The sequence below is a fragment of the Psammomys obesus genome, unplaced genomic scaffold, assembly GCF_907164565.1.
Source record: "Psammomys obesus unplaced genomic scaffold, mPsaObe1.curated_primary_1811, whole genome shotgun sequence".
NCBI lineage: Eukaryota > Metazoa > Chordata > Mammalia > Rodentia > Muridae > Psammomys > Psammomys obesus.
Genome location: NW_026590699.1, coordinates 9724734 through 9751315, shown reverse-complemented (window position 1 = coordinate 9751315; position 26582 = coordinate 9724734). Strand labels below are relative to the sequence as shown.

At 48.3% G+C, this 26582-nt stretch overlaps 1 non-coding gene and 1 pseudogene across 1 annotated transcript; one reads left to right on the top strand and one right to left on the bottom strand.

Moving 5' to 3' along the window:
• LOC129677824 (glyceraldehyde-3-phosphate dehydrogenase-like) overlaps nt 1-26582 on the bottom strand; it is a 60883-nt pseudogene that overhangs the window by 24309 nt on the left and 9992 nt on the right.
• Nucleotides 21837-21943, top strand: LOC129677879 (U6 spliceosomal RNA). The gene has a single exon (XR_008720283.1). It is a non-coding gene; the product is annotated as a U6 spliceosomal RNA (small nuclear RNA).

Below are 26582 nucleotides of genomic sequence, written 5' to 3'. Positions count from 1 at the left end.
TCTTAGGATTTGATGGAGGGCTGGAGGCTGGGAACTTAGATGGAGTTGGCAGAAAAGACATAATTAAGACTCTTCGTTTTGTCTAGGAAAAATACCCTGCCCTGTCATCCCAGACCATCCTGAGCTCTTTGTTATGCTTTGCTTGGAAAGTTTTCTTTTAAATGTCATTCAGAAAATGCCACTTCAGAGAGGAAAAAGAAATGATAGCGAATTGAAAAATACAATTTTTAATCCACATTTTAATAAAGGGTGGTGTTTACTTAAAAGCATCTTAGTCTCTTTCAATCACTCTTAAAATCTTTCACTTGGATTGTGAAAGATTGGATAGGATTGGATTGCATAGACATCAGATTGTCTATTATAAACAAAGAAACATTTTAAAGAATTATTGTCTTTCTATACAGCTTCTGTGAGTGTTCCCCTTCATTCCCATGTCTGAAAGTTGCACCAGATGGCAGGCTGAGTGCATCCTGAAGAGGAAGAGAAAAGGCCACGATAAAATAATAATGTCTACAATCAAAATCAGTGCAAACAAACACTGGGTATTTGGTGTCTCAGCTAAAACAATTGATGCATTCTGAGATTTGGGTCTAACTGACTCAAACTTTAATCTGGTTTCTCACTTGTCTGTAGGCCACCTCCTTCCGGGCTCACTGGGAAGTAGCTGATGCAGGGAGAGGGAACGTCAGGGTGGCAGGTGCAAGCAGAATTGATACCCAGAGACCACATTTGTTAGGGCAAACTTTTTAAATACGTGTTCCCAGTAATATATATTTACCTGTATTTACAACATACAGCAAACACGTGAAGAATAACCTTCTGCTTTTCATTCATGAAAGCTAAGGCTATAAAGCAAGAAGGTAGAGAGTAAGGTGTGTAAGTAGGTGTTTCAAAGTATAACACATTTATACTCTCTGAAATCAGACAAATGCAAAGCAAAAGTTACTTTGATAACAAGTAACAAGTTGGGTCTTTCATGTGTTCATTCATTCAAGCAGAATGTCACTGGTTGTCTTTCTTGAGCCCTGTTGAGCAGGGAAGGGTCATGAGGCAGAAGGCCAGCACAGGGGAGACAGTGTTTTAATAATGAACTTAACATTGGCCTTCCAAAGCTCATCTGCCTTCTGTATTCTTGCTGAAATGTGGATTCAAACTCAAAAATCAGATTAATAACAGTGTAACTCAGAGCTTTCAATTATAAATAGATACTAAACCGAATCAAACATCTTACCTAGAGTTCCTGTTCTCCACAGAAAGAATAAAGCATCTCAGAGAACGCAAAGTTCTGTCATATAATCAATGTATTTAATCAGTGAGTGAATTGGGATTATCTCCTTTCCTAGATAATATTAAGGAATGTGCCATCACATATGATCGTATCCATCATGAGGACCAAAACAGGCAATCAAGAAAAGCCATTTCTGTGTCTTTACAAAATAAACAGGAGAATCTGAACACAGCCCACTTAGACTATTATAACCTTTAGTTTGGAAAAAAAAAAAAAAACAAAACACCTAGATTCTTAGATTTTAAACAATCAAAATTTTATAGTTTGATGTGGAAAAGTTGCAAATATGCTTGGATTCTCCTGAAATTTATATATATATATGAAATATATGTTTCAACTTTGTTTTTGATAATTAAAACTAGCTATTTAACTTATAACTACTTTCTGAGATAACTTTCTCAAATAACACAAAATGCCAAGAAACACCATATGCCGCTGTTGCAGGAAAGGAACATTTTACCTGCTCATGTGATGATGGCCAGAATTTCACACCGCTGGCACTCGGAATTTTAAGAAGGTCCTTAAGTACGGTCTATGATATGCTGCATAGTCACTGACTATGGCTATTTAAAACAACTCTGAGAAAAATAAGTGTCAAGGGAAACTAGCACCTTCTTGCCTCAAGGGCACTTTTAATTTATAATCTGAAGGGTTTGGGTATAGTAAAGACTAGTTTGTACAATCTCCACATTGAAGCCAAAACCACTCTTTGGGACAACCATGGTAAACCCATGATATCAAGGAAGGACTGATTTTGAAGAAAGTTACTCACCAGAATAAAAACTGCTGTGTGCTTATCTAAAACTAAATCTGGCAAAAAGGCGTAGGGACAGAGGTTCCTCTTGTCTGTGGATCCTCTCAAGGGAGAGCGCCCAGAACCTTAGCGGTAACTCCCAGATCCCCAATATGTGGGCAATTACCTCTTAGAGGAGAACCGGAGCTGGGAGGTCTCTAGGGCTTAGATAATGACGTGAAATAAATTGCAGTGATTACCGTGTGCTTTTCCAGGAGATGGATTATGTAAATCCTGTCTGGGGACTTCAAGAATAAAAGACAGAGGAATGTCCACTTTATGAAATTGCTATTAAAATGTGACCTAGAGTTGAGGACAGGGTTAATTATTGGTTTTTAACTGAAGTATCATTCCACTTTAATATCAGCACTCAGGTCTTAAATATTGAAGCAAGTCACATTTTGCAGGGACAATTACCTTTGAATGAAGAATGGCAGGGCTCTAGTCTTTGCTGACCCTTGTAACTCCTGCAGGGTAATCCATGGCAACTCCGTTACCACAGCAACCAAGGACCACGCACAAGAATAGGCTAAGACCGTGAAATCTGATGTCATAGTCTCATAAGATATAAATTGCAAATGATATTCTAAAGGAGATTTGTTCAGCGCGTGATCTAAGTTCTAAATGAGTTGGACGTGAGCAAGTGGCTCCCTGAGGGCCAGACAGTAAAGGACCTCACACTCGTGGATCCGGAAAATGTTTACCAGTCCACTAAACGAACATGGAAATAGATGCAGAGCTGTTCAGCTGCTGCTTTCCGTCCTCCACCTTGCCACCCCCCACTAGAAGTCACGGTTCACTGCCATCCTAAACAAAAGTAGGTATTCTGAAGCATTTCCATTGGTTTAATCCATTACAAAATCCGTAACTCGTTCTCATTCCTCTTAGAAATCACACAGACATTTGTCAAATTTCCAAGTCCATTTCTGGTTTTACTTTCCCGTCTTAGAAAACCAGCTCCAGTATTGACGCTGAGAACGCTGTGAGACTGGGCTCCTAGCTAATTCTTCCACAGTTACACATTTGCACACTCAGCCACGTGCCCTTAGTATCTCAGCAGCAGCAGCATCACCATCACCATCACCACCATCATCACCACCATCTTCTCATTGTCATCATCACCACCTGTTGGTATAATGTTCTTCTGGAATGTGTACACTTTACCCTTGTTCATTCAAATGCTGATTTCTCTCCCCCACTCTCTGGTTTCAATCCAGACATTGCATTGTGATACTTTTTCTAAGCATCACCTGTCTCAACTTTGTGCAAACATGACAAAATAAAGCAACCAGCCACAATGTTGAGCAACAGAGAGGAAGGACTAGGTGGGAGAGGGGAGGAGCCAGAGGACATCAAAAGAGTGGGAGGAGAGGGGAGACTAGACCTGGGATAATAGAGTCAGGAGGAGAGATCTTGGAACAATGTAGAGAGATGAACTGGACCTAATATATCACTAAAAGCAAGTATAATGTGGGAAATCTAAATGTAAGGAAACTATGAGGGCTTGGAGGTTTAAGAGGGAGTAATTATTGCCCAGCATTGTGTTCTAGGTTAATTAAATAAACCCAGTTTCTGTGTGGTGATTTGGTTACACAGCTGTTTAGGATTAACAACAGCTTTACCAGAAGATATATTAATAATAAATATTAATCGATACCTATAACAACCACCATCATCATCATCATCACCATCATCATCATCATCACCATCATCATCTCATTGTCATCATCACCATCATCATCTCATTGTCATCATCACCATCATCATCTCATTGCCATCATTATGACCATCATCACCATCATCATAATCATCATCATTACCATCATACATTGACAAAGGAAAGGAAAATGCTACTATGGTATTAATTAGTTTATCAGAATTTTGCAGTTAGACAGTAAAAGGTACCTTTGTGTGGGGGAAGAGCATGCATGTACATGTATATGTTCTTGTGTGCTCGTGTGGGGGGGTACATGTGCATATATGTGTGCAGAATTGCAAGGGTAGAAGCCAGAGGTTGATAGTAGTTGCCCTCAGTGGCTCTTTACTTTATACATTGAGACATGGTCTCTCTCTGAGCTTGGAGCTCACTGATTGTCTAGACCAGGCAGTCAGCAAAGACCCAAAGATCCTCTTACCCCACCTTCCCAGTGCTGAGATCACAGTGCCGGTTGCCTAGCTTGGCTTTGTGAGAAACTGAAAACAGATCCTCATGCTCTTACAGCAAGATGTTACCAATTGACACATTTCCCAGTCCCACGGGATACCCTCCAATACAAGGTAAGCTGAGGACCAAACATAGAAGCTAGAACTGAGTTTGCATTAGGGCTCACTTGGAGGCAGCCCTAACGCAAACCCAACATGATTTGTCCCTCAGGTATAAGCCCCCCTGCATCTGGGATAAGACTCCTCTCACCCTGGCATTGCATGTCCCAGCCATTCCTTACATTTTCATAATTTATAGACTATGAAATCATCATCACGGAAACTCCCTAGACTCACAAGAAAGGGGGAGACAGTAGAGGACCGCTTTTCCACCTTCTTCCGCAGGGTAGAGAGCCTCTGACCCTCGTGTTTTTGGGACCTCTGCACCCACTGTTGATTTGACTGGGAGGAGCTTCCCAGCCCCATACTCAGACAGATCTCTACAAACACTCTGCCTGCTTGTTTCTCAGTATGTAATGAGCATTTCTCTCTCTTCCTTTCAGAACTATTTATAGTGCAGACACGAGCCCCAAGTCACTTCAGAGAACAAAGCAAAGCATGTTTGCTCTTTACAAAGGGGGTGTGTTCAGGAAACACTGCCACCTGAGAGCTGCCATTGTCCCTTTGGATGCTGGAAACACGTACTTGGAACACCTATTGGTCAATCGTGAGTTTATTCAGGGGCTCTGTGCCTTTACAGATGACACCATCCTTGAATACGCTCAGTTTGCCGAGGGAATCATGCACCAGACATGGTTCACAAGAACTATGAATAAAGGATGCAAAGCCTTCCACTACATTTCTGTGGGGTGTACAGGTAAGGCTCTCTAAGGGTGGGGGGGTAAAAATCTCATCAGAGAATTGGGGAAGAGTTCCACACACACACACACAACAGCACATATGTGGAACCATACAGAGTGCGTGTGACTGGAGTTCTGAAAGGTTGTCTGGGCGGAGGCAACAATGGCTGCAGTACTCAAACGCCTTCCAATGTGGGATGCCTGCTACAGCTCTCTCTCCTTCTCCTTCCCTCCCTCCCCTTCCTCCAACGTTCTCCCACAGCATGGTGGCAGCCTGGTGACAGTGGGCTCCAGAGAGTCCAGCGAAGGTGCAGGAGCAGAGCAGCTGTTGATTGCGGCGTACCAAGGTAGCTTTGTTCCCCGTCCCAGCAGCAAATGCCCATTAGTTCAGTTTCATGGCAGGAGCCATGTGTGTGTCACCCGCTTACCCAGGGCCCGAGCCTGAAGTCAGCCTCCCTGCAGGGACACTAGAAGGGAGTAAAGGGATGTGCCTCCAGGTCACGCCTTCAGAAGTGGAGAAAAAGCCAAGACAGAAGAGTCCCAGGGGAGAAGCCACACACTTTTACAACCCCACTCAAAGCGGCACCCCAGTGGGGAGGGGAGGCACATCACCTTTGACCTCGGCACTGAGGAGGCAGAGGCAGGGAGATATCTTTGAGTTTGAGACCATCCAGGTCTACATGGTAGATTTCAGGCCAGCCACAGCGAATCTGCCTCAAAAAGAGAAAAACGAAAGCAAGTGCCCTGGATGGCTTAGTGCAAACATCACAGCATTTTCACATGTGTGGCTGGCTTGTTGACGTAGTGCCTGAGAGCTGAAGACAGCAGTCTCCTCATGGTTACGCTCATAATTCTAGGTAACCTTTACCAGGGATTTATTAGACCTTAGGTACAGTATTAAATTCATTATTTACTTTAGTTCTCATAACAGCCATGGGAGGGGGCGAGAATCGTCTCTCCTAGAGTTGAGCAGAGTGTAATTAATGTGCCCACAGACAGACAAACTACCCACAGAACTGGGGCTCAGATGACTCCAGTCATCTCCCTAAGTCCCACTCGTTTAACCCCCTGCACCCTGCCTCCCTCCAGTGTCTATCTGCCCCGTGACCTTATTGAACTGCGGTCCTCCCAGGCTCTGAATAAGGCACAGCACTCACAGTGCTCTAGAAAGTGAAACAATATGACAAAGGAAGATGCTAGGGACCTTACAGAGGCAGCCGCACACGCTCGGGATTAGCCCTCATGGCGCTAAGTGCTGTTATTGCTGAAGAGTAGAGAAAATTGCCCATTCACAAATTGAATCGAAGACCTGCAGTCCCGACCCGGAGGTGTGTGATCTCATCCAAAGCTGAGCACCGGTCCATCGACCTTCTGTGTTCTCAGTATTGTAGCATTGTGAAGCCTGCCAGACACAGTTGACAAAACCAGCTGTGCACAAAAGCCAACTCTCTGAGGACAATGCACAGAATTCTCACTGAAACGCAGCACAAAAATATAAATTTGACACCACAGTGAATAAACACAAAAATATAGAAATTCCTTTCAAAGAGTGCTAAGACTTGAGAGGTTGGGAAGGAAACACGATGCTAGCTCTAACTGTGTGGTTCAGAGATGAAGTGTGCTTGGCTCTGTTCTATAATGATAGCTTTGTTTCCGTTTTCTCCAGAAGCACAGAGGCTTTTGTGCGAGTATATCATGCCCCAGAGGCACTGGGAGAGGCGGTCTTATACATATTTTGGATGGGCGGACAGACGCTTTGCTTGCGCCATCCTTGAGTAGTCATTCCTTTCCTGAGCAGGTGCTAGTCTGGAGCACTAGGGAGACACAGGAGACAGGATGCTCACAGGAGGGACAACAGCAGGTGCCGTGGAACGAAGGGTAGAGTAGCAAACACACAGCAAGAAGGAGCACCTGGAAGGCAAGGGGCCTTCTCTGGACTATGAGAAAAGTTGACACGGTAGAAATCGAAACCAGACCCTGAAGATAGAGAGAGGGAGACAGAGGCAGAAAAACAGAGACAGGGAGGGAGGGAGAGAGAGAGAGAGAGGGAGAGAGTGTGTGTGCTAAGGTTAGAGTTATGGGAAGAAGTCTGGGCATTCGAGGGGTACACACTAAGAGCCGGTCCCAACCTAAGTCCTTCTCTTCAGTCTAGCACAGCATGTACATTACGTCGCTTGCTTGGGCTGTAGATTTAATGTGTGCCTGGGGGACACAGATGGAGACTCTGGAAGAAATTAGATCCCACCCACCCTTTCCAGCCACAAGGGAACCACGGAACGGTGCTATCCACCAACCAGGAAGCTCTCGCCACACTTAAACCTGCTGGTGCCTCAGTCTAGGACTCTCAGCTTCCAGGGCAATGGAGAATATGAGGCACTAACTGCCGTGTGGTCAGTAGTGTTTCCGTTCCAGCATCCAATGGACTAAGATTTGCCTGTTCACTGTTGTTCTCGGTCATTTTACATTTGTTCCCGTGAATCTGCAGCCTATTAGATCCTTAAGAGGAAAACATATATGGCTGTGCCCAACAGGGAGTCCATCTCATTCCCTCAAAGCACACGTCAGGGAGAGGACTCTGTTCTGTTTCCGCTCACTATGACTTATGATCCCTCTGTGGGTAGAGCCTTCTCTCCTGCTAGCTGGACACAGCACTGAGACCCTCCCCTGGACTGCCGCTCTGCTTAGGATGTGCCGTGCCCCCCACAGGCCCAAACGTTAAAACATTTGGTCCCCACATGGAGGTTTAGAACCTTCAGGCTGGAAGAACTGTTCCCTGGTCTCTCTATGTGCTTTATCACTCACACAAACGCAAGCAAAGTCCTGCTGCCCTTCCCATCATGAGATGCCACACACCCCGTCAAACCATGGCCAAGGAGACCTCACAGACACATTCAGTGCCTATAAGCTGTCAGAGAAATGCACACTAGAAACTACATTGAGATCTTGCCTCACCCCGACAGAATGGCAGCACCCTAGAAAGCAGGCTGACAACACTGCAAGAATGTGGGAAAAAGGAACCTTCACACACTGTTGGTGTGAACGCAAACTAAGCCAAGCACCACAGAAATCGGCTTAGAGCATCCTCGGGGAGTGACAAGTAGACCTACTGTGTGATCCAGCTATATCTCTGCTAGGTGTTGACCCAAAGGACTTGAAGTCAGCACATCGCGGAGGCACGCCGCGTCAGCAGCTGCTGCATCACTATTCACAGTAGCAAAGTTACGGAGCCAACCCCGGCATCCACCAGACTGATGAAGAAAACGCAGTGTACACGCACAACAGAATTTGATTTGGCCATAAAGATGAAAGAACTTGAAGCTGGAGGGTTAGGGTTAGTCGGTGGGCCCTGAGTCCAGATTCCCAGCATCCAAGTAAAAAGCGGGTTACAGTGGCATGAATTTGTAACCCCAGCTGGAGAGAGGCAGAGACAGGAGGGTGTCTGGAGCTTGCTGGCCAGTCAGTGTAGCTAATAAGCAAATTCCAGGTTTGGAGCTCCTGTCTCTAAAAATAAAGTCGGGAGCAATTGAGGGAGCTGCCCAATGTTAAGCGCTGGCCCCACACGAGAGCACACGTGTTCATATGCCCATACACATGCAGGCATGTACACAAACACACACAGCGAAGAAGGAAAGGGTTGTGTCTTATGTAGGAAAATGGATACAACTGGAGATAATCATATTGAACAAAATTAGTCCATCTTAGAAAAACAAACGCCACCTTTTTCCTGCTTTAGGGCCTTGATTTTACAGACACATAAAATCAAACACATACAGATGACATAAAAGTAGTGTCAAGCCTCTCCCAGGGAACAAAGGAGATTAATAGGGTGAGAAAGGAGTAGACAGAGGGCAGGATGGGAATCGCTCAAAGTACATTTTATACTTCCATGAAACTGGCCTCATGTAATCCAGTATAATAAAATTAAAAGACCTTTTTAAAAACAGTCCAGAACAGCCTTTTGTCAGCTTTTCTCTACCAAACAGTTCTTAAGCCTTCGAAACCTGCTAATGCTTGTCTTTCTCAGAACTACAAAAATATAAAGTGCTACGTGCTTTGACCCTGAATTGTGAGTTTGTTTTGAGCTTAACCTGTTTTGAGCACACTCGTGTGATTTCACAAAAGACAGCAGGATCCACTGCTGCGGCTCCTTCCAAGCATGGCTGGGGACAGGCATCCTGGGCTCGGCGCTCTGCTGATCCGCGTTTCTCCCCGGGCAGAGGGATGACCAGTGCTCTTTGGAGATGTCCACCTTCAGCCACTGCTTCTGCAGAGTCCGATGCTCCGGCGGGCTCTGACGAACCGAAGATGCAGACCAACCTTCATGCTCCCCAAGTACTAAGGCATTGTCTCCACTTTGCCCCCACATAAGCTAACACATACTACTTCTGACATTTTTCTATTTTTTGAGCCAGGTTTTTATTCTGAAAGTGCATTTATTTATGATCCTTTCCAACTAAATAACAGGTCAGGCTTACCCTTTCCACTTCTGTTGTCTCCACGCAGCATCTACCTCAGTGTCTGTTGAACAAATGACTACATCGCTTTAATGTGTATTATTCACAATACACATGGAAAACTAAGAACACAGCAATCATCTTGAGAGCTGTGCCCAGGAGGGGTGGAACCTTCACAAACGAAGTCCCTGACCTTATCAACCAGCAGACAGGAAGTGTTAAGCACTTCTGCTCTCCACCACATGCCGGCACATGGGACAGCTCAACAGGCACCGAGCCCTAGCCTCTGATCTAGCACCCTCAGCCTCCAGATTACAGGAAATACATGTGTGCTGTCTGCAAAATACTCAGGCTCAGGCAATGTATTACAGTAGCACAGACAGACTAAAACAATATTTAACCGTAACTCTATATCTTTAACCCTAACTTCAACTTATATTCCACCCAAACCTACTTGCTGCAGTACAAATTCAGAAGAAGGGTGAGACAAAGGGATGAGGGAAGGGATGAAGGGAAGGAAAGCTTTGTCTGAGGCTTCAACTCTCCTACGGGTCCCAATGGACAGAGCCCAGCTAAATGGGTCAACTGATCTCAGTCAATGGTTGCAGATACACACTGATAAACCAGAAGAGTGCCATAGATGATATATATACAAATATGTATGCACACATACATGCACAAACACATACATACAAGAGGAAGTCTTGACCTGCTCTAAGAGAAGGCTTCTCTAGAACCGCATCAATCTCCCTAACAGGAGAGGGCAGCTAAAGCAGGAGGGGGTGTGCTTGGGCTGAGAGAAGGAGCATCTACAGCCAGAGGGACACCGTGTTACCAAACAGCTGAGACAGAAGGAGGGGCTGAGAAGAAACCAGGAAGACCTCGGGGAAGCCCCTTAGAATAGGAAGGGCAGCTAATTCAGAATATCGGAATTGGCCACAGTGACAGCTCAGCCCTAACTGCTCCTCTGCATCAATCACTTCCTCCCAGGCTCAGGGAACATCAAGGAAGAGGGGACAGACATAATAGTCAGAGAATGGGGAGCCAAGATGTCTTCCGGACCTAACGTGGCCAAGGCACCACGGCCTTGCTGCAACTACAGTCGCCTGCCCAGGACCAGGCCTGCCAACAGTTCACAATGGGTTGGGGAGGCTCCACGAGGCCTCACTCCTCCCCGAGAACCGAGTGGCAAGTGGCAGTTGTTGGGGGAGGAGGCATCATTTTCTTCAGTAAGTTATCCTTGCTCCCGTACCCTCCAGACCACCCCCAGCTAAGAGACTAAGTAAACTCGGTGGGCGGCACACAAAAAGAAGCCAAGAAGACAAGTGGGGATCTGTCGAGAAGAAACATCCCAGCAGGAGAGGGAGGGGAACGGGAGGGTGACTGACGAGTGTGTGGAAATTGTTGAGTGATTTGAATATTAGAAAGAAGAAATGAAGGACGCTTCCCCTTCAAGGCATGAGGAGCCAATAGCTGAGCTGTAGAGAGGGAAGATGGCCATGGAGCTCTGCAGGGGTCATGGTGGGGAAAAGGAACTAGGTGAGCAGGGTTCCTGGACCCCAGCTCAGCAGAATGTATGGCAACAGGCAGGTCAGGGAGAAGAGCATCAAGGGGAGAGGCCGGGGCAGGGTGGACTGTTCACAGGGCACTTATCTCAGTCTCTGAGACTGAGTTATTGCAACACACTGAACTTGGAGGGCACCCAAGACACCCAAGGAGAACTTGAACGTCTTCCCCACTAACCCCCGAGAGTGCAGCCGAGTCTTCGCTCTGTCTTGGAAGAGCAGATCAAGGCAAATGTTTTTCTCCTGCTTCTCAATTGTGCTAAAGGCCAAATTTTCTGTCTTTGCACAACTTTATGAGTTGTGCAACACTATCATCTCCTGCAAGAGCTGGCTTGCTGCAAAGATACACGGACCAATGTTGCAGAGAAGGGAATGGCCCCACTATCCACCCACCCAGCCAGTTACCCTGTAGGCTTTGTTACTGTCTTCTGATCACTCTGTCACATTTTTTAATTTTGCTGCTTGCCACTTCTATGACTATCCATTTTCCTCGTTGTATAGACAGTTCACGGAGACAGGATCCTTCTTTTGAAGCCTCCTATACCTCAGGAGATCTATGAAAACACTGCCTCAGCCTGTTGGTAGAGCTCAGCAGAGCAAGCTAAAGGAATGTTGTGGAAGCTGGAAAGACACGAAGGCACCTCGTGTGAGGTGAGGATGTTCCAGGTGACTTACATGTCAGTGGGCAGAAGTGCTCAGGCACCAGGTTGGCCATGTACTCAGCGTGCAGACTTTGTACACCCACCCGAAAGGAACAAGATAGCAAAGGAAGCAAAGATGCTTTGTCTGGAGGATTCCGGGGAGCCTCCTGGCCTGCCTGCTGCCTGCTGCCCACGTGCTGACTCAGCCCAGTGAGTCATTCTTCAAGCCACACTTCCACTGTCTCTGACCCTCTGTGATAAAGCTAACACAGTCTCACAGATTGGGAATATGATGCACAGATTAGGGTGAAACTTCTTCCAGCATCACCCCGCCTTCTGCTGAGGAAAGGACTGTTCTCTGTGACGTTACGCTCTGAGAACACACACAGGTGAAGGGAGTAAGCCCAGCACCTAGACACATCCCCAAAGCCTCTCTCTCTACACCAGCACCCCAGGGGAGGATTGCAACCTCTGGATTTGGAGAGGGACAGACACTATCAGACCATGACAGCCTCATCCTGTGCTCAAGCAGAAGGCTTGAAGACACACATGTTCCTCCTCTTCACCAGCCCTACAGAGCTCTTTGTGGTCTCCCAGAGCCAGAGCAGAAGAGTGAGGGGTACTTCAGCTGCTGAGAGAGGTGATTTGTGGAAGTCAGTGTGCACACGGGAGTGGGAAGGAAGAGCCTTGTCCACAGCGGCAGGTGAGTCCAAGATGACGCTTGCCTTCTCTCTACTCCAAAGGCTCTGAGAGACTCCAGGGTGGGGTGCTTCTCCTCAAATGACTCCTGGCTGCAAAGCCTTCACTGAGTCAGAGTGGGCCTTGCTGGAGCAATCTCAGCCTTAGAAGCATGGATCGCTTGCTGGTGCCCTCTGGTTCCATGAGAGGAGGAGGCCATCTCAGATCTGTCTCCTTATCGACATCAGAGCCTGGTGCTCTGGGGCTCCTTCAATCCCCAGATCATTTCTGAACCAAGACTGTGAGCACGTGGGGAATTCCTTTGTGTTTCAATTTCTCAACTTTTCCACCAAATGGAAGTCTCTCTCACTGCTGCGGGCCTGCCAGGGAAGATAATAGGAGGCTATAAAATCCCTTCTAAGTATAAAAGCATGTTGTAGTACATAATAATTTCGATGGCCATTAGGCTTTTTTTTTTTTTTTTTTCAGAGTTGCTTGGGAAGTGGTGGTTTACCCAAATTTCTGAGCTTGGGATAATTAAAGAATAATTAAGCTGTCTTGCCCCAGGCAGATGGGCATCAGTGTTAGACACACACGGAGCAGGGTTAAACCGAAATGCTGGTTTACCCTGGAAAACGACAGGCTTGTTTTGCAAGGTGTAATGATTTCTTTGCTGCAGACTTTGGGAGCTGAGCTCGGCAGTGATGAAATGGCGGTTCACATCGCTCATCAGCCCCAGAGTTTTTCTTTCATGCTGGATAGCCGTTAAAATCAAAGTCTGTAATGGCCCAGGAATGTTTAATTCTTTACATATGGGCATTGTTATCTTTACACTCTTGATTATTTTCTTAATCTACTTTCCAGCTTACTTATTTTATCAGCTGAAAAGCTGGAAAATATTCTTATGACTAAATACTTTGCTGTTTATTATTTTACTTATTTTTTCAGCCAAACCCTATGATAACATCCTAATTTGATAATGTTCCATTAAACACATTAATAGATGATGGGAAAATACAACAATTAAGGAATGTTTTAGTAGTTTTTAGTCAAATGCATCCTCTAGCATGAAAGCACTTTTGTTTGGCTTCTCAGGCATTTGGTACATCTGCGACAAATGATTTATATTCATAAGCATCACAGCTATCAAACGTGCAGATTCGGAGAAGCATAAGCTGGAAGGGACGCCACAGGAATAATATTCAAAAGCAGTGTTACTGAAGCCAAAACTCATATGGGTCATGCACGGTGGCGCTTGCCATCCTCCCAGAACTCGGATGAAGTAAGAGAGCGGCCAAAGGTTCAAGCCTAGCCTGGACCACATAATAAGACCTTGTATTGAAATAAAACAAAAAACAACCAGGTGGGGGTGGGGCACGCCTTTAATCCCAACACTCGGAAGGCAGAGACAGGCAGATCTCTGTGAGTTCAAGGCCAGCCTGGTCTACAGAGTGAGTTCCAGGACAGAAAAACCAAAGAGAGAGAGAGAGAGAAAAGAGAGAGCAAAAACAAAACAAGCAGGCAGACAGAAAAAAAAAAGAAACAAACAAACAATAACAAAAAGCCTCTCATGCCTGGAGCCCAATGCTCCTGTTACACCAACAAATCACTCACTTTGCCTGTGTTTCTTTTGTGAACGGAGAAATAGAGGAATAGCGTCAATCTGCCACAGTGGCACAACATGATCCACTGTGCCCGCAGAAAGATGCCCTTAGACTTTTGAAAATAAGTCAGAGCTTAGGCTCTAAGCGCATTTCATCCACAATAAATCTAACTGATCTGCCATTTCATGTCTAATTAAACTGGGCCTAAGTGCAGGCGTATTTTCGTGTCTTCTTAGTTTTTGTTACATTTATCTATTTATACTCATGGTGAGTACCCTCTTGCCCTCTCTCTCACACACACAGAGAACCTGCCGTGGTACATGGTACACATGGTGCACATGTGGAGCTCAGAGGGACTCGTGGGGGTTGGTTCTCGCCTACCATGTGAGTACCTGGCTGTCAGACCTGGCAGCCAGCACCTACCCACTGGGTGATCTTGCCAGCCCTTACGTGCAATGTCATCACTTCTCCACTGTTGGGATTTAGGCTAGAAACTCCTGGGAAACCATCGCCACCGGGAAGCTGAGAAGCCCACCTTGCTGTTTGTCTGTCTAGCTAAGGAGACGCTGTGGGGAGGGTAAGCACCCTCCCTCCCGTCGCCCTTTATTTCCTAGGCTTCTTTCCTACACACTTTTGTGTTAGTAACAAAACTGTTCCAAGACTCAAGTTGTAACTTTCATCTTTAGGAAGCAGCCATAGAGGTGGTGAACATCTATGCTGCTATCTAAAGATAAAAACGGAGAAACCCCCCATAGTTAGTCAGCAAGACTGACTATGCTGTTGCCGAGACCCTTTCCCTGGGAGAAGTGGGAGCTCTGTGCACCCGCTGCCTAAGGACCGAATGACAGACGAGGCCCTGGGCCTCAAGATGTTCCAGGGCCACCAGAGCTGAGCCTGGTGGGTAGGGGCAGAGGGTGCATGAAGGCTGCACCTCAGGTCAAATCTATCCGAGCGAAGACTAATTCTTTCAATGTTAAGTATTTTGATTATTGTCAAAATTAAACCTTCTTCTTAACGGCATTCTAGCCTACGTTTGAATTTGTCTACAGGACATGAGTACAAACAGCAGCAAAGACAGCAGGAGTCTGTTTTTCTCCTGTCTTCCTCAGCAGAGCCTATCCAGTAACGTCCATTTTTTTAGCACTAAGTGCCAGTGGTACTGAATTTTCCAAGCCTGTTTTCCTGCTAACTTGATCTATATATTGGTGCATTTATCTCCTCATTTTCTACAGGGAAGGATTTTTCCCCCATGTTGACCTGACCTGTGCAGCCTTCTTGAGCTTTTCCCTCACGATTTCCAGGCCATAGACACCTACATTCCTATAAGAGACTGAAGCAGAGAAAGTGCTGACTAAGAGCTTAGCCCCCGGGGAGGGTTTGCTGAATGAATGAATGAGAAATTATGGGACTTGTGTTTTGACTCCAGCCTCCATGCTCAGCAACTCCTTCACGTTGGTGTCATCTGGAAGCCTTGAACAGCATCCTTGTGTGTCGGTGTGTCCCCAGTCCCTGTTTGTGTGGTCACGGGGCTCTCTCCTGTGTCCTTGTCCTCACCTGGTACTTCACTCTTTGCAAGGGGATGCCAGTGTTAGTATGCTGGGAATTGGCTCAGTCACCTTGCCTTGACCTCGTGGCTCTGATGAACTGTGCTTCCAGATCAGGTCACACCAGGAGCAAGGATATAGTATGTCCTACAGGAGGACACAATTCAAGCCCTCAACAGCCCATTCCCTCCCACAAGTGGATGCACTTCCAACCCTTCCCAGAGAACACTGACAGCGGTGGTATGAGTGCTCTGATGGCGAGCACCGACCCCTTGGCAATAGCTTAGAGAGGCTTGCCTTTGCAAGGGCCTGTTCCAGGCAAGCTGACCACAGACCTTACAGAACACCGGAGGAGAAACAGTCTCTGTTTCTCCTTTAAAAGCCCACAGACCAAACTTAGCAGGATTTTCAAAAGATGGGAGGAGATGAAAGACTGAGCACATGATAATCTCCTCTCACGAGGTAGGTAGTTCTCATGGCCAGAGGCCCTTGGGCTGGCCTGGTATTACGCCATACTTGAATGGCTGTGTGTGAGGGGCACTGGCCCAGCCTCAGTGTGGATGCTCTGGGATTGCTGTGTGTGAAGCCTGCTATCTGCGCAGCCGTGGGAGACCACAGGAGAGCCACACACGGATAGCACCAGGGTCTGAGGGGAGAACTGACAGTGGCAGAAGCCGTTGCACTTCCAGAAGAGTGTACGCCACCATCAGAAAGTGCTAGGGACGCCACAGGAGGGAGAAGTGGTGCTAACCGCAGGGCTGAGCAACCCGGGAGACAGAATACATTTGCATACTTTTCTTTTGGAGGGAAAAGAAGGAAAGCAACTATGGGTGGCTGAAGGAGGGAAAGAGGAAAGAAGGGGTCCCCACATGCAACCACGAGTATGAGGGGACCTCGTGAGCCGAGGGGACCCTCAGTGTGAGACGTTACGGGAATGTGTTGACACACAAGTGCAAGCTTAGCCTCCGGTCCAACAGGAACCTGGGAGAAACTCGCCCCACGGGCAGATGTGTGAGAGTGAATTAAATCACCAAGACAGCCACAGCAGCAAGGCTGAGGACGCAGCCAGGGTCTGTGGCGCGCGCAGTCACAGGGGAGGGCAGCCGGGGTGCATAATGTGTTTTAGGGAACAGTTTTCCAGTGTGCGCTGAAGGAGGGGTGAGGCCCAGGAGTGCACCGCTGCTGTGAGAGTGGACATGAGGAACTGGGAACATGAGGAGATCACATTTGCTCATGTTAGGTGTCTTGGTTCCCTAGAGTGGAGAAGGAAAAAGCCAGCGACGAGGAGAATGACGGCCCAACACCCAGTGAAAATCCACCCGTAAGTCTCAAGCAATAGGAATTTGTCAAGCTCCCCGAATGCAGCGTCACGGATTGCGTGAGCAGACACTCGAAAGGTGCAGTGCTCGACTCTCCAGCTCAGAAACCGCTCAGGCGAGCTGCACGGCAGCTGTAGAAAGGTGCCTCCTAGTCCAGCCAAAACCACAGCCGAGGACGTGAGAGAGAGGAAGCCCCGCCGACAGCACACCCTCGCTCAAGGCCCACCCAGGAGCACGTGGCCAAGAGCAGCCTAGGATTCGGGCTGTGCTTTTTACTGCAGAAATCACAAACTCGTAGTCACCAGGGCTGCATGTGCACAGAGCACAGCCTCGGCCGTGCTGTGCTGGTTTTGTTGTGCCGTGTTTTGTTCTATGTTTACAAACCTCTGTTAGTTAGAATGGCCCCTTTCTGGCGGCTCCCAGCACTCCTTGCTCCGGGCTCCTGCAGGCCAGAGTTATTTAACCGGCCAGGCTCTGTCCACTCACAGAGAGTGTGGTCACCCAGCCCTGCACTGAGCCCCCGGGCAGCCGCGTCCCTGACAGCTTATGATAAAGATGTTTGACTAGTGTTCCCGCCCGGCTTTGGCTCCTCTAAGAAGCTGATGCCCTCTCAGACCCGGCCCACGAGCAGCAGAAACCCCTTGGGACGCTCCCAGTGGTGACATTATACCACCAGCTGCCAAGTGTCTCCGGCCTGCCCCTGGGCCCACGCGCCACCTCTTCAGCACTCCTTGCTTCTCTGCTCTTAGCTTAATCTCTGTTTATGCCTTCCCCTCCACTGCAGCTTGATGCAAAGGTCACCTCCCTTAGAAGACAACCTCCCCGCCTGCCTCTTCACTCTCCCGGCTCCTTCATAAGCCGAACACCCTCGGCAGCTGTAGCCTTGTCCGCCGGACCCGTGACCTTCCCTCCCTCTCCTGGTTCTCAGAGCGCCCCCCTCGCCCCATGGGAACCGCTGCAGCCACAGATACTGGAGTACCTGGCTCTACCACCTCCTTGGGATGTTGGCTTAGTTTTTGCAGCCCATCTAAAACAAGCAATTGGGAGAAATAGACACACGTCGAATGTGATTAAAACAAAGTAGAGACAGAGCAGTGAAGAAGGTGAGAAAGATTGTGCTTTGTGAGAAGAGGGCTACTGAGGAATGGGGTGATTCTGAAGAGAAGGAGGGAGGCACGGGAGATAGCCACGCTGACTACAAACAGTATCACCTGTGTTCCCTCATATGCAAATTCCGAATTTAAGCATCTATCTGAGGGGCATTCAAGCAGGGTTCAGAGCCAGGAAAAGATGTGCCAAGGGGTAGGTATGGAGCAGGAAAGACAGAGAGGATACTAGAAAGGCAAAAATGATACCTATCTATGAAAACGTCATAATCAAACCCATGGCTTTGTATGCTAACCTTAGAGGTAGCAACAGAAAAGATTAAACCAGGATAATTTCGTGTCAAACTTTTCCGAGCGCCCTGGCAACCACAGCAAAGGGTGATGTGCCATGCATTGCCGCGAGTCAGCGCTTTCGTTTCCGCAGCAAAACCCCTCCCCACCCGGCCAGGGAAAACACCCGCCGAGGAGAAAGGTTCACCAGGAAACATCTTTACAGCAACGCCCTGGTTTGGGATATTGAGGATAAATAAACAGACCCTCCTCTCAAGGAAGAATTTTGATTGACTATAAAACGAATTTCCCTTTGGAGAGCACGTGAGTGCCCCAGCACGGTGATATGAATGTTCTGGCCCAGGGAGTGAGGCTAATCCTGGTCTCGGCTGCCTCGGACACAATCTCATTTTACTGAATGCTACTATGACGCGCTGACTCTAATTACCACTTAGCACCTGGAAATGGATACTTTGAAGACCAGTAAGAAGGGCTTTCCACTATTTTCTCTTGACAGGCCTATTGTGTGAAATAGACTCATCTTTCATTATCCTTGGTGGTGGGATTGTTAGGAGCCGAGGCCGTCTCCCCTGCAGCGTGTCGGGGCCTGACAGCTCCTGAGCAGCATGAGTGACATCGCATTATCTCTGGCCACCCTTCTGACCTGCCCTTTGCCTCGCTGCCATCTCCCCTCTGCGGGGGAGGCCATCTCAAACCCTCCCCTTAGGGGCCTTTGAGAGCTGTTCTTTTAGAAGTCCAACACGAGTGCAAGCCAACAAGGGCTTTGCAGAGTTCTTTCAGTGTTCGCCTGAATGACCTACCCAGAGTCCTCCCTCACTCGATGGCTTAATGCAGTGTCCCAGTGAGAGGTCCCAGCGTTTTCCCTGAAGGGGAGCTGGCCTAGCGGATGGTGGGGGGGGGGGGGATGCTGAGTGTTCAGTAGCCGTGGGCACATGCCAGTTTGCTGGCTTCAAAGCAAATGCCAGGCCTCCCTCGTCAATAAATACAAGGCAATCCTGTCCCTCATTCTCCATTCTGGCCCACAGCCTTGGCTGACAGCATTTTTAGGAACACCATCCTTTAACCCAGAGGAGGCAGAGGAGGGCAGTAACTATGGGGTGCCTCTCAGTTAGCCCACTGATCTGCCAACCTACCTGGCCTTGCTAGGTTGCACAGGGACTGCCATCGGCTGCCCCAGATGGGGTGTCCAAGCCAACTATGTGAAAGAGAGACAGCAGCTAACACAGGCAAGGGATGGAGAGGAAGTCAGATCAGGAGCTGAGAGACAGGTCAGGTGACGGTCTACGCCAGCCATCCCCAAAGCTGGTGCCCGGAGACAGGCGGGATGTGGCAGGAGCCTCCAGGGGAAGCTCAGACCTAACTTTCCTAGACTGACATGGGAGCCTTAGCCACTGCACCTGGAGCTCCCTTGTCTGTCTAGACTTGGGTCACCTTGCACAATCATTATAGTTTGGAACCCAAGATGGGCTACATTTTTGGCTAAGAGAATTGGCCAAAAACTCTTAAAAATTATCCTAACAGCTGTGGAATGGCCCGCAAGGCCCAAGCCCTCCATGGGATTCTGAGGGCAGTGTCTGGTTGCTGGCGAGTGGGGCATTTCATCAGTGGTGCAGCCACCAGTCAGGAGCTAACACATCTGTAATCAGGTGATCCAGGCTCCTGTAAGAAAGCCTCGCTCAGCTCACTGGAAGGTACCCAGGGTGGGAGGGAGCAAGCGAGGATACCGGGGGCAGAAGATGGCTCAGTCCAGAAAAGCACCCGTCTGAGAGCCTCTCCGCCTGAGTCTGATGCTCAGAACTTAACAGAAAAAGCAGGACCTGGGGTGAAGACAGGAGACTGGGCTGGAAACAGCGTAACAGTAAACAAGAGACCCTGCCTCAAGCGGCAGAATCTGAGAGAGACTGCCAAAGTTGTTCTCTGACCTCCACAGGCATGTGGCAGCACATGTGACACACACACATGCACACACACACACAACACACACATACATATAAACATACCCACACGCACACACACACACATATAAACATACCCACATGCACACACACACACACACACTCATACATATAAACATGCCCACATGCACACACACACACACACACATAAACATACCCACACGCACACACACACACATATAAACATACCCACATGCACACACACACACATACATATAAACATACCCACACGCACACACACACACATGCACACACACACACACACACATACATATAAACATACCCACATGCACACACACACTCACTCCCATCTTCTCTTTTTTCTTTTAAAAAAAATTTTAAGGCCTGGACTGGTGGGGCACACCTTTAATCCCAGCACTCGGGAGGCAGAGGTAGGCGGATCTCTGAGTTCAAGGCCAGCCTGGTCTACAAAGGGAGTCCAGGACAGCCAGGGCTCTGGTATACAGAGAAATCTTGTCTCAAAAAATCATTGAGTTCAGTCTGTGCGTGTGTGTACACGCGCATATATATGTGCAAGTGTGGAGATGTGCGTGTGTGCATGAGCCCTGGTATTGTTCAGCGTTAACACGCGCTCACTACAACTTTAAAGCTACCCTAACATAGACGTCACAGCCGTGCTTCCCCAGCCTCGGCCTGGGGCGGAGCACTTTGAGCACCGTTCCTTATCATGATGAAGGAAAAAACAACCTTCCAGATTCAAGGGAAGGAGCCTTTCCCACAGGCGTGCAGGCCACACTCACGGGTGACTCTGGGACCTAATCCAGACCTCAGGCTTTGTCCTTGTTGGTGCCAGCTCTTCACTGAGGCCCACCCACAGAAGGAATTACACGCTGGGCACCACCCAGAGATTATCACAGCCAGGACATGGGAGAAATCACAGCCACTGAGCCACAAAGCAGCGTGGGGGCCTGGCCCAGGGAAGACACGGAGACAGAACTCTGACCCTTCGCCAAGGACCTGCTGACACACAAGGCCAGCGGCAGAGTGAAGGTGATGGGGTAAGAGTGGGCAAACAGCTAGGCTCTGCTCTCTGTGGCTCTGGCTGTCCTGCTGTGAGTGAGTCTTATTTGGCTTCTAGACCAGAGAACTGGAACACGATACGATCAAAGAGCCCTGTCTCTGTCAGCCAGAGGCAAGCTCTCCAGGGTCTCACGGTGGGGTTGGAAGGGTCTCAGGAAGAACCTTCCGAGGAGTGAGGAGGGGGAGAGTTCTGTCTTCAAGGGTACATTTGAAGCCATATGGCCTTATTGCTAGATGGCTTGTTCAGTCCAGATAAGAATCCTGTCTAAGGCGGCATGGTAACACACCTTTGATTCCAGCACTTGGAAGGCAGAGGCAGGCAGCTTTCCCTGAGTTTGAGGGGAGCCTGGTCTACATAGTAAGTTCCAGATAAACCAGGGCTACATGAAAGAAAAAAAAATCCTACCACCACAAAAACAATTTTTTAAAAGAGTGATAACATTGTCCCATGGCTCCTGGGTCCATCCCTGCATCCCAACAGTACTTTTGGTTTCAGATGGGTTATCCTCAGGGGCCTCACACAGAGAAGCACCTGACGTAAGAATTCTAACTATCGTGCTCGCTTCGGCAGCACATACACTAAAATTGGAACGATACAGAGAAGATTAGCATGGCCCCTGCGCAAGGATGACACGCAAATTCGTGAAGCGTTCCATATTTTTGAGTGAAATATCCCAGAAGGAGAAAGACAAACACGGTATATACTCACTTATATAGACCTATAAGATATAATAAACATAATGAAATCTGTACACCTAAAAAAGATAATCAATAGAGCGGACATGGGGTAAGATTATCAATCCTCGTTTAGAAAGACAGATGGGAGTGCATTGAACGTATGACAGGAGTCTACTGAGCGCATTGGAAAGACTCTAACTAGCAGTGTTTTCAAAGCAAAGTCTCATGACCAAACCTTTGGCAGAGTACAGGGAATCATAAGAAAGAAGGGGAGTTAGTCTGATGAGGAAAGGATAGGAGCTCCACAAGGACCAAATTTATCTGGGCACAGGGTCTTTTCTGAGACTGACATTCAACCAAGGACCATGTATGGATATAACCTAGAACCTCTGCTCAGATGTAGCCTGTGGTAGCTCAGTAACCAATTGGTTTCCCATAGTGAGGGGAACAAGGACTATTTCTAACAGGAACTCAATGACTGGCTCTTTGGCCTCCCCACCCCCCAAGGGAGAAGCAGTCCTGTTAGGCCACAGAGGAGAGCTTTGCAGCCAGTCCTGAAGATACCTGATAAAACAGGATCAGATGAATGGGGAGGAGGTCCCCTCTATCAGTGGACTTGGCAAGGGGCACGGTGGAGATGAGGGAGGGAGGGAGGGACTGGGAGGGAATGAGGGATCCGGACACGGCTGGGATACAGAGTTAATAAAATGTAACTGATAAGAAAAAAATAAAATTCAAAAAAAAAAAAAAAAAGAATTCTAACTATCTTCACTGCCACTTCGTGCACCCTGCTATTTTTAATCTCAACAGCTGCCCTTTCCTTCTGGTGTGCCAAAGATGGCTGCACACACACACTCTCTTTCTCTGTTTGGTTTTATTTCATGTCAGCCCCAAACAATCCATCACTTTCCCAGGTTGTGTGCCAAAGTGGCAACTCGGTCCTTTAAGGTTTAGCAAGGAGTCAAGTCCCCCATTGAGCAAGGCCCTTGCTGCCTGTGTTCTCCTGCTCTATCTACAAGCGTTTTAACAGCGTGGTTAGAGCCATTGACACAGGGTCGAGTGCTGGGGATTGAACATAGGGCCTCACACGTGCCGGCGAGCGTTCGACCACCGACAGGTCTCACAGTCCTCTACTCTCCGTTATGAGGCAAGTTTTTGCTTAGTTGGCCAGGCTGACCTTAAACCTACCCGATCCTCCCACACAGCCAGGATGACAGATCAGGACCACCAGGCGTAGCCACGCAAAAACGTCGAAGCAAGACGCAACCCCTCAGTTTCTGGTCCGTCAGCCCTGTGCACTCAGCCACGGTAAATGAAATGGTGGAAACTTTCAGGTCCACAGTGGGCCACAGCCTTGGGGCTCGGCGCTGTGCACTGAAGGTGTAGTCCCGACAGTAGGAGGAGGGGATCGACAGAGGAAAGCAGGGTGGGCAAGGGCGCTGTGGAGGCCCAGGCACGTGTTCCACAGTCTGACACGCTTCCTCATCCCGGACGGCAACTTGAAAATTCCACCGCTTGGCCTGAATTGCTACATCAGCGGCATCAACGACTGCTTCTTTAGTCTCCACCACCGCCCCCCGCCCCCCAATGGCACGAGCACGCTGCTATTTCCTGGCCGACTCACCAGAGGCATTACCTTTGTTTGTAACGTGGATGCCACTAGATCACAACAGATCAAGACTTTTGGCAAAACTGTGGAATGTCCCTGTAGGATGGGGCTGTCGCTCTGCAGCATGGCACCCGCGCAGCATCCACGAGGCCCTGCGCTCTGTATCTGCCAGCACAATAAAAAAGAGACCCAGCAAGCAGAGAGGCAGCCCGCTGTGCTCACCGCTACTACACCGAAGGGCATCTGGTTGAGTGAGTGGGGAAGAGGCAAGCGTCTTACATTACCACAAATACAGTATTTGATAAGCATGTTCAGGATAATTGGTTTCCTTTGAGAAAACTTTCAACATAGTTGGCTTTGGGATGTGCTATGCATTTGATTTCATGGATTTTTAGATATTATCTCCAGGAGGGAGGGGTCTACCCAAACTGCCGAGATGGTCCTTGACTGCCAAATGTATCAAGGGTTCCTTCTTGGCTGACTCACTGTGACACACTTTTCATAGAAGTAGCAAATGCTTCTACTTCCTGAAGGAGGGTTGCCTCATTGAGCAGACACAGTTGCTCTTGAGGCTGAGGGTGGGTCCCGCAGTTCCTGGGGCAGCTTGGGTTCACCAGGCAGGCAACCCTGCCAAGCTCTGAGTCATGTGTGCCCTGGGAGCTGGAAGGGGCAGGCGGGGCAGCCAGACTTACCTAGCGCACTGTGTGGGCTCCAAGCCAGCCCCACTCTCTCACCCTGGACTTTCATCCCTGCTCTGACTCAGCTTCCTGGGGTAACATGCCCGCCCCCAGGCTCTTCTCCAGGAGCCACCTGGTTGACCAAACCCACTTGTCCTCACTTCCCAGTATCTTGACACAATCACACCCTCCCTGAGTCAGGTGGACTCAACGTGGGCTCCTTTGAAGCCGCTGAAAACAACCTTGCTTCTACTCAGAGTAGGGCGTATCCAGTAGGATATTCTCAGGACAAGGCTGAGTGGCCATCTTTCCTCTTCTTGGCCATAGGGGCTGTAGTCCAGGTGGCTAAGTCTGGGGAGTTACAGGACCAGTTGGGACCCTGGCGGAGACACCCTTGTGACTGTGCGGTCACTATGGCTACTGCCCAGGTTGGCCTAGTTGCTGCCAATATTCTTTGCACTGGCAGATTAGGCAGGTAATAAACTGTCACCTGTGTCCTGGCGAAGGTTAAGCTGAACTCCACCAGGGCCAATAACTTACTTTTATATAGTTGAATAATAATTTTTCATCCTGCCATGAAATGGCAGGTGAGAGCAAGCATCCATCTTCAGGTGTGGTTTTTAAACTTAAACAATCATATTTTAAAGCTATAATTTATCCAGTAACTAGCTCAGCTGCATGGCAAAGTTGTGACAATGGCAGGCACAGAAGCCAACCACAGGCACTTGCGAACTTTTTTTTTTTTTTTTTTAATACAGGGTTTCTCTGTGTAGCCCTGGCTGTCCTGGCCTCGCTTTGTAGACCAGACTGGCCTTGAACTCACAGAGATTGGCCTGCCTCTGTCTCCCTAGGCTGGGATTAAAGGTGTGTGGAATTTGACATACAGAGCCCCTGTCAGCCCGGTAAGACTGGAACATTGTTCATATATATATATGGACACTGGGCACTGGCTCAGAAGCTGGGATGTGCTATGACTGAAGAGTTGTTACATTTAGTTACTGCTTTGTGTGTTTGTAGCAGTGGCGACCACTGAAGCCCCGGGGAAGTCAGAGCACAACTTAAGGAAGTCCATCCCCTCCTTCCACCCTGTGTGTTCCAGGAATCAAACCCAGGTCATCAGGCTTAGAGCAATCACCTTTTCCCACTGAACCACCTGGCTGGCCCACAGGTTCTGACTTTAACAGGACAAAAACATTTTAAGTTTTTTTTAAAAAAGAGGATCTTAATAAGAGAGAGAGGCTTGGTGGCAGCTGTAGTCCCAGTACCTGAGTCAGCTTAAAGCTTGTCACCAATGGAGTGGCAATATGTTTTCCGCTGCCAGGTGACATCTGATAGCGCGGCTCCGGTTGAGAAGCCTGCAGCCGCTCTGCAGGGCCTCAGACTGCGGGTTTCAGCCTGCTGAAGAGGGGAGATCACTGTGAAATAAATAAGCACAATGGCTTACTTAAAACACACAGACAGTAATCCTTTATTGAGACTACACAAAGTATTGGAGTATGCCACCCATATAACAATGTTTCATGCAGCTTTGGTTTTGGTTGCATGGTGTGTGTGCGTGAGTGCGTGCGTGCCTGCCTGTGTGTGTGTGTGTGTGTGTGTGTGTGTGTGTGTGTGTCCCATGCACACTGTGTAACACACAGTTAGGTTGTAATCATAACACGTGGTTGGGCTGTAATCACAGGAATTCTGCAAACATCTCCCCACCCTGCTGGGCCCACTGGACAATGAGGAACTGGTCCCTTAACCTTATCTAGAATAAGTCTTATCTCCTAGCCTTTGAGCACAATGACAGCCTGAAGCCAGGCTCCCTCCTGGTGCAATGTAGTCTTCCTGGCCAGACTAAAGCACAGACAAGGAGACCTGTAGCCCTCCCCTGGAACTGTGAACAGGAAGAGGAGGGCAGCAGCCCCCCCCCACACCGTCCCCCTCCGGCACCCCTCCTTCGGGGAGCCACAGGCATCCATCTGGCCTGGAGTGACTTACCCTAACCCAGCTAAGAGGCACGGGCTGGCGGCGGCAGGACTTCCCCTCCTTCTCCTGGGTTAGAATTCGAACATCTAGGGCTGGAGAGATGGCTCAGAGGTTAAGAGCACTGACTGCTCTTCCATAGGTCCTGAGTTCAATTCCCAGCAACCACATGGTGGCTCACAACCATCCATAATGAGATCTGGTGTCCTCTTCTGTCATGCAGGTGTACATGTAGGCAGAACTCTGTATACATAAAAAGAAAGAAAGAAAGAAAGAGAGAGAGAGAGAGAGAAAGAGAGAGAGAGAGAAAGAAAGAAAGAAAGAAAGAAAGAAAGAAAGAAAGAAAGAAAGAAAGAAAGAAAGAAAGAA